The sequence below is a fragment of the Lotus japonicus genome, chromosome 2 (genome assembly GCF_012489685.1).
Source record: "Lotus japonicus ecotype B-129 chromosome 2, LjGifu_v1.2".
Taxonomy (NCBI): domain Eukaryota; kingdom Viridiplantae; phylum Streptophyta; class Magnoliopsida; order Fabales; family Fabaceae; genus Lotus; species Lotus japonicus.
In genome coordinates this window covers 54061408-54074154 of record NC_080042.1, presented here as the reverse complement: position 1 = coordinate 54074154, position 12747 = coordinate 54061408, and positions in this window count along the sequence as shown.

Sequence of the window (12747 nt, the reverse complement as noted above, 5' to 3'; positions counted from 1 at the left end):
CCTTCAATCTTCTTCAGTTTTTTAGACCTTCAATCTTCTTTAAACCTTAAACTACGAGTATAAATACCCCTTTGTTCCATACTATTTTTTGTGGTTTTCTTACCTTTATTTTGCTTCTTATTGGTTTAAAGTAGATCAATCATTGACCCTTCAAGCTTGATCAAGCTTCCAAATGGTGAATGTTCTTCCATGTATTTTTTGCTTTTCCCTTCTATTTTATCATTTTTTTTATGTTTTCTCATTTTTTAAAAAAGTGAGTGGGTCTACAAAGGCTTGAGCTTCTAATTTCGAATATTATCGTTTGGTTTTTCTTAATTTCAGGTTCCAATTGTGCGAGTGGAGAAGAGGACAAATGAGTGTGTTATAAGGAAACAAGCAAAGCGAGACAATTGTGTAAAGAAATAACTAATATGTTTGTATTTTTTTCTTTAAAATGTAGTTTTACTTAAACATTCATGCTTGAATTTACAAATTGCAATTTTGTTGGGAAATGACTCAACTTACACATTTTTTTGCATTTTGTTGGACGAGGACTCAACTTGCACCATTTTTTGCATGGGTTTGAAACACAAAAATAAGAATTTGTGTTTGCAATTTGGTTTAAATAACCAAGATGAAGGATTCCTGCTTCCATAGAACAATTTGGAAGACAAACTGTATTGACTAGGAAAATGCACCCTTGAAGGGTAGTTGTTGCAACAATAATGATACGTGTTATGAGGATGATCAAGCTTCCAAATCATGATTGTTATATTTATCTGATGTTGTATCTATTCCGACTTTACTCTTCTTATAATTTTTTTATCCTTAAAAATTAATATCATTTTGTCCCATCCATATATTCTTCTATACTTGACAAGAGTTTGAGTTAAATATTTCAAATGATTTGTTCTATCGGTACCAGAAAAGAAGGAGGCACTACAACATTTTCGGCTTTAGGCCACGCTATTCTCTTCAACGAACAGAAAACCGTGGCATAAGTACCGTATATGCCACGGTTCAGTAAATGTGCCCGAATGATGGCCACAAGTGAATGAAACTGTGGCATCTACGTTTGGATCCGCGGTTTAGTAATTGTGGATGAGTAATGGCCACAGCTTTCAAACCGTGGAAACCTTATCCCACTAAAACCGTGGCATAAAAATTTACATCTTAAAGCCCGCCCAACACAAAAAAATCCTTCCGCAAAAATTTTTGTGTATCCACGTTTTGAGTTTTTGCACTCAAAGGTTAATTTTTCTTTAAAAAAAACTGAAAGGTAATATGAAAAGAAAAACCCTTAAATAACATCAAAATTCAAATCCCTAATACTTCTCATCAGAACTTCAGAAAACAAATTGAACCCTAAAGGGAATGGCCAAGTCAAATTTGTTAACTTTCTTCATGATCTCTGCCATCGCTACCATTCTCGTGGCGGCGAGTTTGTTGCCGACGGTGGTCACCAGAGGGGACAGCCTCATGGCGACCGGGTGGGTACCGAGACGGCCACACTGAGGGCTCCATCGCGGAGTCCTGGAAGGTGAAGAGGGTGAGGAGTTCGAGCTGGATTCCGAGATCAACCGGCGCATTTAGCTGATACCAGATACATCAGCTACGGCGCTTTGAAGACCACCGTCCCTTGCTCTCGACGCGGCGCTTCCTACTACAATTGCCGACCAGGGGCTCTGGCTAACCCTTACAATCATGGTTGCAGCGCCATTGCAAGGTGCAAGGGTGGTTAAATTTCTCTTCAATTTCAATTTCAATGTTTTTTTCTTAAATTGGTTTTACGCTTTGTACTCTCCTATGTAAGTGCGACGTAAAGCTCCCTCTGTGCGACTCTTCTCTCCACGCTGAAAAACTATCGTAATGCCGTCTTCTCTGCTGAGGTATGTATTTATGTCTTGTTTCTGCCTTTTTCTCTTTCTGGGTTTTCATAAAAATGATTACTTTACTCTTTTCTTTTCCATGAATGCAGGGATCATGACGAGTGCTACCTCTGGTTGTAATAATACAACAATACAGAGTTCTCTTTCCTGAGAGCTATCAATTTTCGCCCTTCATTTCTGATTGTGTTTTCAAGATGCAAGCCGAAGCACAAAGCAAAGTAAGTAGCACTTACAGATTGACATTGGAAGCTGAAGTCCATTTCATCCTTATGATGCAAATTAGGGATACAGCTTACTTAGTTGAGGAAAAATTGGGAATGCTATTGCCTAGTTATATTTTGGTTTTAATGTTTGTTAAGTGAGCCTTGTAGTCATGCAGATGCAATGTTATGCTTATTCATTAATTCCTTGATATATCTTGCTTATAGTCTTGGTTTTACTGCACAATTGATATCTTGGAATGCAATTCTGCTGTAGCTTAATCACTTCTCTTGTGGGTCATTAAAATCATTGAATAGTTGCTTGCTGTCCTTGGAATCATACTGTTCTAGTTTTCATGTTGGGGTGGGCTATAGGCTTGGAGCTGTTTGTTTCCTTGGATCTTTAGCAGCTGCAAGATTCTTAACGTTTTATCCTATGCTTTCCTTAACTGTTAGCCTGTTACGGGTTGATGAGGACTTGTTAATAGTATTAATTTCTTCTATCCTCTCTTTCTTTCAATAAAGGACGTAAGGGAACAAGAGGTAAAGATCGTAGAAAGTTTCTTGTGAATATTTTCTTGTAAAAATCTAGCTAGCAATTCAGAACAATAGACATTTGCTTGTGAATTTTTATTTGTGGCATAAAATGTGATACCAACTTCACCATCTATAGTTTTCTCTACTCCAATGATTTTTTTCTTTACTAGAAGTTCATCAAGTCCTCCTATTTTGTGTTTTCAGGTTGTCATCAAATGTGAAGAAGGAACCCAAATGAATCTGTTAAGATTTAGGTAATTCTCAACTAAGCCGAACTGGTTTGGTCACAACTTTTTTATCTTCTGATTGAAGGTTATAGCCTGATAATTGAAAATGAGCTTGACATGTATATAGTTTAGCTATGGCACTGGATAACTTGTGCAGACAAGTACTTTATTTTGAACTTTTAGTAGTAATTGTTAATATTCTCTTGATAACTTTAGATCATGTTGAAATTTTTTTTGTCCATTTTTTACATGGCAGACTATACTGGTTTGTTGCAATTGAAGTCTATTGTCTCAAGATTTTGAAGTCTCCGCATATCCACTTTTCCTGGCTTCGGATTTGGACATAAAGAAAGGGCACATACTTATCCATTTGTTTTTGCAATTTTAACCCGTGGTCATAATTTTATCCTCTTTTCTATGCTATTTTATAGAGTAACCCCAGATGCTTGCTGCTATGGCTTGTCATAGGCTGAGATGTGATGTAAGTAGGCTAAATAAAAACTAGACTCTCTTCACTTTACCTTCTTCCTGAACATTTGAAGTCTTTCATAACATCCTTTATTTGAGTTCGTGGGTTTCTTTTGATTGTTGTTTGGTACCTCTGTTTCTGTTTTCTTTTCATTCAATGTTTTGGGTTGCCAATAATACTTTTAGAGGACAATTGGATCTACATGCTAGGTAATATGCAGTTAAGTCAATTTATAGAAATTTCTTATCATGTTAGCACATCTATATCATTGCATTAGGCTTAAAATTTCCATGTTAGATTACAACCGCAGGTGAAAAAAAAGTAGCTTAAAAGGTCCTAAAAAGCATTTGTGGTCTAATTTTTTTTTAAGAAACCACTTAATGGCAACGGTTAAAAAACTATGGCGTAAAAGGAAATAATAAAAATGGCAAAAAGTAACCGTGGCCAAACTTCTCAATAAACTGTAGTTGAAATTTCTATAGCCACGGTTTCCCAAATGCGGTATTACATAAACCGTGGCATTAAGCTTTTGAGCAAACCGTGGCTTTAAAAACACAAAACCGTGGTACTTGAGCTTGGCCACGGCCACATACACTGCGACACAAAAACCGTGGCCAAACCGCGGCGTAAGCTTTCAACCACAGTTTTTTAACATGATGCCGCGGTTTTCTGTCTGTGGCAGAAAGCCAAAAATGTTGTAGTGAGGGATATCCAACTTTAATAGAGACACATACATCTTTAGAGGCGTGGGTTAAAGAAAAATGAAAGAGACAACGGTCAAAGAACCCAAACTTGCTCATCAATGTTTTGTAAGTTTCTTGAAATCATTATGTTCTTACATCGACTTAAATTACTCCAAACCAATGTTAAATCTAGAAAATTTACTTAAATTTGATAGAAGAATGTTCAAGTTCATTGGTACATTACTTATTTTTATTTATATTATTAGTAAATTGTAATAGTAAAAGTTGTGCATAATAATATCTATTTATTAACATAATAAAAATTTAAGCCTAAAATTGATAACATAATGAGTTGAAGAATATTATAGAGATGTTGATGGAAACTTTTATATGTTAATAGTACAAAAAATAATAGCAGGTCAAGACATATAAATATAAATATTACTTTTCATACCTTATAACTAATTGATAAATCTTAGTGTCATGTAATTTGAAACAATATCATTTACATGGAATTGGGTGAAACTTACAATTGGATAGTAAAGAGACATAAGTTATAAAGTGGAAGTTCATTCAATAAAATTTTAGCAGTTATAAAATGTGAATTCCTAAAGTTGTATTCTATATTAGCAATTATAATAATTAATGTCATGAATAAATATTATTTATGACACTCACACACTTTGTTTACTGTAGTGTTAAGGTTGAATAAATGAGATATGCGAAAGTGTTGAAAAAATTAAAATTATAAGAGTAATATATGAAACTTGATTAAAAATAATTTAAATTAATAATTTAAAAAATAACAATAAAATGAGTTACTATTTAAGGAAGAAATATCATCTATATAAATATGAATTAGACTTAGGTAAATGTTCAAATTAAAATAAATACAAATATTTGATTTTTTAAAAAAATCTTTGAATTTTAATTATCCAATATTAAAATTTTAAACTAGGCTTAATCCTCAAATTGGTCTCTGTCTTTGTCTCGCCGTCTGAACTAAGTCCCTCGTCGGAATTTTTTTAGTAAAAGGTCCTCTTATATGTAAAGCGTTTGGAGCAAGTCCTCGCCGAAGCCCGGAACTCCGGCGAGTGAGCTGAGTGGCAGGTAAATGCTGATGTGGCTTTATCCACATCATTTTTAATTAAATTTGAATGACACATACTTAATTATTAATTAAATTAAATTAAAATTATTAATTAAAAAATCCGTAATTCGTAATTTCAGAAATATCAAATCCTACTTTCAAAAAAAAAAAAAAAAAGAAATATCAAATCCTAAATAAACACACAAAAATTAATGAGTATCATCAATGTTCTTCTTTTCATATTTTTAACCCAGAATTTTTTTTCCTCAACCAAATTTGAACTCAGAAAAACCAATCATCTTCCTCACATTCTTCATGTTCTTGAACAAACAACCAACCCCAAAATCAAGATCAGCCCCTCCCCCAAACTCAGAAAATTTACCCACAAATTTATCTTTTCCAAAACAGCATCCAACCCACAAAATAAAACCCCAAAATCTAGAAAATCAGAAAAATTGGATGAAGGTTCAAGTGAATTGGTGGGAGGTTGAAATTGTTGGCACGTTGGGGTCTAGGCGGTGATATTGGAGTGTTAGTTGGGATTGAATTAATGGGAGAGGAACTAGGCAAAGTGGGTTATGGGCATAAGCTTTTTAATTTCTACCAAGCATCAAGTAGTTGCAGAGGACATAACAATTGGGGATATGGTATCAGCCTAACCAGAAATTGAATGAACCCAGAAACTGATTGAACCCAGAAATCATAGCCCCTCAACGAATCCTTTTTATAAGTTGATTGAACCCAGAAATTCATCACTTCATCTTCTTCTTCTTCATCAACAAAGGACCCATGAAAACCTCACCACCACCTCTAACCCCCACCCCTACCCTCAACCAAAACCCAACCCTTACCTGCAACTGGAATCTCAACCCCACCACCACCTGCAACCGAAACCTCCACCCCCAACCCCGAACCAGAACCCCAACCCCGACCTGCAACCAGAACGTCAATCTCTCTCCCTTTCTCTCGCACTTTTCCTCCCAATCTGGGTTTTCCTCGCTATATTTCTTTCCCATCTTAGGCGATTGTGCGGATTTTGGTGAAGGAGAAAGATGAAGAAGCCATAAGGGTTTCGTGAAGGAGATAGATGAAGAAGGCAGAAGGATGAAGAAGGCATAGATGGAAGAACGTGTTTTGGATTTAGGGTTGAATTAGATTCTGGATTAGTTTTTGAATTTTGGATTTTTTTAAATCAATAATTTTAATTTAATTTTAATTATCCAAGTGTAAAATAACTTAAATTCCACATAAGCATCATTAATCCACTCACCATGCCATTTCATCATTCGCCGGAGCTCCGGGCTCCGGCGAGGTCTTGCTCCAGACGTTTTACATATAAGAGGACCTTTTACTAAAAAATTTCCGGTAGGGGACCTAGTTCAGATGACGAGACAAAGATAGAGACTAATTTGATGATTAAGCCTTTAAACTAAAACCAATATAGAGTAAAATCTAAATTGAAAGAAAATTATTTAAACATACTCATAAAGCTAATGTTCATTATAAACATAACGGTTAAAAAGTTAATTAAATTGAAATTGAAAGAAATCGTTTAAATACAATTTAATCATAAAAATTACCTAAATGCACATCAAATTTACCTCACATAATTTGCCTAGCTTAAAACTCTCATGTATTGTCATTTTTTCCCTTTTTTTTACTCTCTTTTATTTCTTAGATTTCTTTTCTTATGTTTATTGTTTGACATAAATAAGGATGAAAAAACACACACACAGATATATATAATAAATTCTTTTCTGCAAGAGAAAAACAACACATTTATCATGAAAAAAATACTTACAAACTAATATTTTCTTATATCCAAAATTAAATTTTATCATTTATTAATCGGCAAATTATCTTTGACCACTGTTAAAAAGTACCACACACACCCTTATTAATACCAACCACCTTAATATGTAGCGGTAGTGAAAATGTAACACACTTTCAAGTGTGGTACACATTGTGGATGATAATGATAGGTGTGAGTGATATTAACATCAATGTCCATTATCTTTTAATACATATAACAACAATAACACGGATTTCAAAATTTTACGCTATAAAAAAAATGAAAATCCCCCCGTGCATCGCACGGGTAAAAAATACTAGTAATCTAATATTTAACCCGCGCACACTCCTTATTTGTGCATTTTCATTATAAAATGTTATTCTCTAGGATTGCATATTTTCCTTTCTATGTTATTAGTTGTTCGTATATATTGAATTACGATATATGTATTTTTTCTCGTAATAAAGATGATATGTGTATGACTATAATATATAGTTTGTGAAGGTTGATATATTAGAAGATTCTTATTATCGGTTTTTTTCTAGGGTATCTTGACCAAAGCCTAGGCTCCGGAGGTTGAAAACAAAGTGGCAAGAAAGTAAAGGAACAGTGTTGCATTTGTTGAAATTGGAGAAGCCATTGGTAGCTAGCAGTTGGGAGAATTAATGCTTGCATTGCTTCAACAGTTATGAATAGGAGTGCAGGGACGAAGGAAATGCATCCCAACAAAGTGAAGTATTTCGTAGTACAAACACTTAAGCTTTTATTTGCTCTTTATTTTATACTCTTGTTTTAGAGTGTTGTGAGGTTTGATCAGATAAAAGCTTTGGAGAGTGTGGGTGTACTGAAGTTGTGGGGTAGCTGAGAGAAATATCTGTGTGCTGTAACTATTTTCACATAGTGTTTATTCTCTGGTTATCGGTTTAGACAACAACCCGTGGTATTTCTCCGGTTCTGGAGTTTCCACGTTAAATCCTTGTGTTGTGATTGCGTCACTGTTTTTATTTCTCTATGGCGATTTCCTATTAGTATCACAGCCAATAGTTCAGTGGGATTATTCTTAGTGTGTTTTGTGGTTGCAGTGTTGTGTGATACTATGAAAGTGTTGTTTCAAAAAGTTATGCGTAGGAAATATTTGGCACTTAAGTGTGTCAATTGTGACTCACCTCTCTTTCTTGGGAACCTACCTGTTGCACGATTTACTATTTGCACGCAACCACAATGTCAAGTTATTCAAATGCTTTGAAGTGTGACATAAAGAAGTTTGATGGAAGAATCAATTTTGGCTTGTGGAAAATACAAGTCACTAATGTGTTGATACAATCAGGATTTCACAAGGCGTTGAAAGGAAACACTTCCAACATGGAGAATGAGAAGTGGGAAGAACTAGATCTGAGAGCCGCAAGTGCAGTCCGCCTATGTTTGGCTAAGTATATTCTGGCAAATGTGCAGAGTATTTCATCAGCCAAAGAACTTTGGGAGAAACTCGAAGGGTTATATCAGGCAAAAGGCACTTCAAACCCATTGTTGCTGAAAGAGAAGTTCCACAATTTAGGCATGGAGAATAATATGAAAGTCTCTGATCATGTTAGAGCTCTCAATGGAACTGCCTCCGAATTAGAAGCTATTGGAGTCGATATTGATGATGAAGATAAAGCACTAAGACTCATATGGTCTCTTCCATCTTCCTAGGAACATATCAAACCCGTTTTGATATATGGTAAGGAAACTTTGAGCTTTGAGGATGTTGTCAGCAAAATTATTTCCGAAGAAAGAAGAATAAAATGTGAAAATAGCACTTCATCAAGCTCGGCGCTAGTAGCCAGAGGTGGGCCTTATGGTAAGAAGAACCGGAGAAGGAATATTACATGCTGAAAATGTGGAAGGTCTGGGCATGTAAAGAAAAATTGTCCATGTGCAGCAACATCAGAAAACGGATCTGAGGCAAATGTTAGCAATATCTCCCTCATTTTGGGAGGGGATGATACTCTCTAAAATGACAATTGTATCCTCATGGCATTACCGCGCTGTCATGGTAAAGGATGTGATATTGCTAGCGGATTCAGAATAGCACACATGCATTGGTTGACATTGATGCAAGGTGTGTGGTGAAGTTATGTCAATTGCTGAAGAACTTCCGGAGAAAGCCAACATGGAAGTTGCACCATAATTTTTCAGCATGGTTTCGACATGAAGAAATTCTTGGAATAGTTTAGTTCCAAGTGAAATATACTCTTTATGGTGGAGTATGATAGTTCCTTTGAACTATGATTGTCGGGGTAGACAATGAAAGTTATGATTATCGGTATAGACAATAATTGTCGATGGAGACAATGGAAGCGGAAGATGCATGTTGAATGGGAGCACAATGTGATTTGGTGTTGACTCACTTGAGCTTGAGCGGCATGGAACTGAGAAGATGAAAAACATTTGCAAGTACACAAAAATTGACTTTAAGTGGGAGATTGCCAAACATATTTGCTGCATGTTTGAGGCGTGAAGACCGACTGAAGTCAATCTTCAAGTAAGAGATTGTTACTCAAATATACTGTTTTAACCATCACCCACTTAAAGTTAATGCCATGCCATTAAAAGTTAAAGAGGTTGAAAACAAAGTGGCATGAAAGTAAAGGAACGGTGCTGCATTTGTTGAAATTGGAGAAGCCATTGGTAGCTAGCAGTTGGGAGAATTAATGCTTGCATTGCTTCAGCACCTATAAATAGGAGTGCAAGGATGAAGGAAATGCATCCCAACAAAGTGAAGTATCCCGTAGTACAAACACTTAAGCTTTTATTTGCTCTTTCTCTTATACTCTTGTTTTATAGTGTTGTGAGGTTTGATCAGATAATAACTTTGGAGAGTGTGGGGTATTGAGGTTGTGAGGTAGTTGAGAGAAATATCTGTGTGTTGTAACAATTTTCACAGAGTTTTTATTCTCTGGTTGTCGGTTTAGACAACGACCCGTGGTTTTTCTCCGGTTCTAGAGTTTCCACGTTAAATTTTTGTGTTGTGATTGTGTCACTGTTTTTATTTCTCTATGGCGATTTCCTAACAAATACCGCCACAAAGTGTATTGACAGTTAATAAGTGTAATAAAAGTGAAGTGTTTAATAGTGATTTGCATTGTTTTAATGGTTATGTATCATGATGATATAAAGCATTTCCTTTTTAATTCATTTGGTTCGTTGACAATTGTTTGACAAAAGAAACTTGTGTTTTTGCAGGCCAGCTCGCGAACCCGTCACAGTGCAGGTGGCTGAGTTTTACCAACCCGCACTTGAAGTGGTCTAGTCGGTTTTGTCCCGTTTTTAGACAGTTTGAGTACGGTGCGGATTACCCGCTTTAACACCTTACTAAAACCAACAAAATAGCAATACAATGACCAAAATCAAATAACCTGACTAAAAATATATTTAAGATGAGAATAAATTATAACTAGAAATAATACCCGTGCGTTGCACGGATTAATTTACAATATTTTTCAAAATTATTATAGCTTTAATAAATATATAAATATTAAAATATTTTCTAATTATAAAATATAATAAATTAAATTATAATGGAGGTGAGACATTTCATTGAATATAATTAGATTTCTCTATATCTAAATAGTTTTTTTTATTACTCAAATTTAATAATTGATATTTAATAATTAGTAGTGAAATAGTTTTAATATTTTATTTATTTAATAATATATAAAATCATTTTTAAATCAATTAGTAAGTGGCTGATCCCAATCCAGTAGACACATGGTCTAATTATAATGAAGAGAGGGGCCGATCGGGTTTAAGGGAGAAGCAGCATATTATTCAAGAGCAAACACAGAAACGGGTAAATAGCCAAGTTGGTCCCTGAATGTGTCAACCGCCTTCAAGTTGGTCCCTAAACTTCTAAAATGCATCCCGCAATCCTTGGATGTGGCAAAATGCATTCAAGTTAGTCCAGACGTTAAAAATCTTAACAGGGGTTAACGGAATGCTGACATGGATTTTTTTTTTGTCAAGGCTGAAGCTTAGGTGACATTTGAATGTTGAGAAAGTTTTTAAAGGTTTCAATTTACTCCCTATGGTTGAAAAAAATTTAATTCACTCCCCCATCTTCCTCTACCTCTCCCCACCACCATCACCCCCTCTCTTCCTCCCACCTTCCTCCTCAACCGACCACCCACTCCACCACCACCACTCTAAAATCCCAACTCAAAAACCATAAACCAAAAACCCCCAAATTTATGGAAGAAGGATGAGCTTAACACACTTTATATCACAACCCCATTTGGAGACTACAGACTACAGAGTTGGAATTGGGTCTCCCACCTCACCTTGAGCTCCTCCCTCCGCTGTTGGATTTGTAGCAGATATCCAGAAACAATAACCAAAACCCAGAAACCACAACTCCTACTCCTTCATGCTTCATGTGGAAGCATTGCTAATTAACATAGGTCTTACCTTATATATACTGATGCATATGTTTGAGTTGACATCAAAGTTGCTAAACAGTTTTATTAATATGAACCGGGTAATTGAAAGAGAGATATATTTTGTACCCAAAGCTCAGGGTCTGGGCAGATACAAATTAAAGCTGCAAAGAAAGGGAAAAGCATTGCTAAGAGACAATAACTTTGTCTCTCATACAAGGACAATGTACACATGATTGTTTCCTTTTTTCCTTTCATGTGAATCAATGTATAGAGCTATATTCATTACCAATTTGTAGTGCAATGAAAATAAGTCTCCAAATGCAGCCGTTTATTTCTCCTTGTCTTTGGCAGATAAAAAAATTACCGCCCCATTCCACAAAGTGATGAAAGATCCCCTGTCTCTTCCCGGAACCGCCATGTTCAACCCAGAAATGGAAACATCGATTCAAAAATCCCAAAAACACTAATTTAAAATCCCTAAATTCAAACTCATAAACAATAACGTCTAAACACTAAGATAGTGATATTGCATATTGATTCAAGGCTCTGGTGAGGCCAAACAGAGATTGAGAGAGAACGGGGTAGAGCGAGAGAGAGAGGGAGAGCGACAACCGACTTTCCCAAGTGACTCAAACCCTCCAAAGCTTTCAAATTTCACCCTTAGACAACACAGATCGAACATAATACCTCCCTCACCCGTCAAACAACACGAGTTTGAGAAGATCGAAGTCGTTGGAGTCCAGTGCGATGTGGCGTCGTGGTTTAGAGGGAAGTGAGAGAGGAAGAGGCAGCGGGAGTGGAGGTCTTAGGCGGCGATGACGCCGAACTGAGGGAGGCTCAGAACGATGAACGGTGGTCGATGGTTCTAGATTGAGCATAGAGGATGTATCTCTAGGGTTTGAGATACAGACTACAGTGTTGGAATTGGGTGTTTATTTTCGATGTTGTTGGTGAATGGTGAGTGGTTGGTGCAGTTGGTGGTGGTGAATTGTGGAAAACACCAACGTTGGAGATGGGTCGGTGAGTGATTCAACAGCGCAACAGACAAGAGAGGAGCGTAGCTCAAATTTGAAAACTTGCGATAAGCATATGCGATTCACCTGTTTGAAAATTTGGGGGTTTTTTGGTTTATGGATTTTGAGTTGGGATTTTAAAGTGGTGGTAGTGCAGTGGACGGCTGAGGAGGAAGGTGGAAGGAAGAGAGGGTGATGGTGGTGGGGAGAGGAGGAAGATGGGGGAGAGAAAGGTATTTTTTTTAACCATAGGGACTAAATTGAAAATTTATGTTTCGGTCAAATCTCTTTTCCGACGTGGAATTTCCAAGTGGAAAAAAATATGACATGCGAGCCACTCCGTTAACGTCTGTTAAGATTTTTAACGCCAGGGACTAACTTGAATGCATTTTGCCACATTTAGGGACCGTGAGATGCATTTTAGAAGTTTAGGGACCAACATGAAGGCGG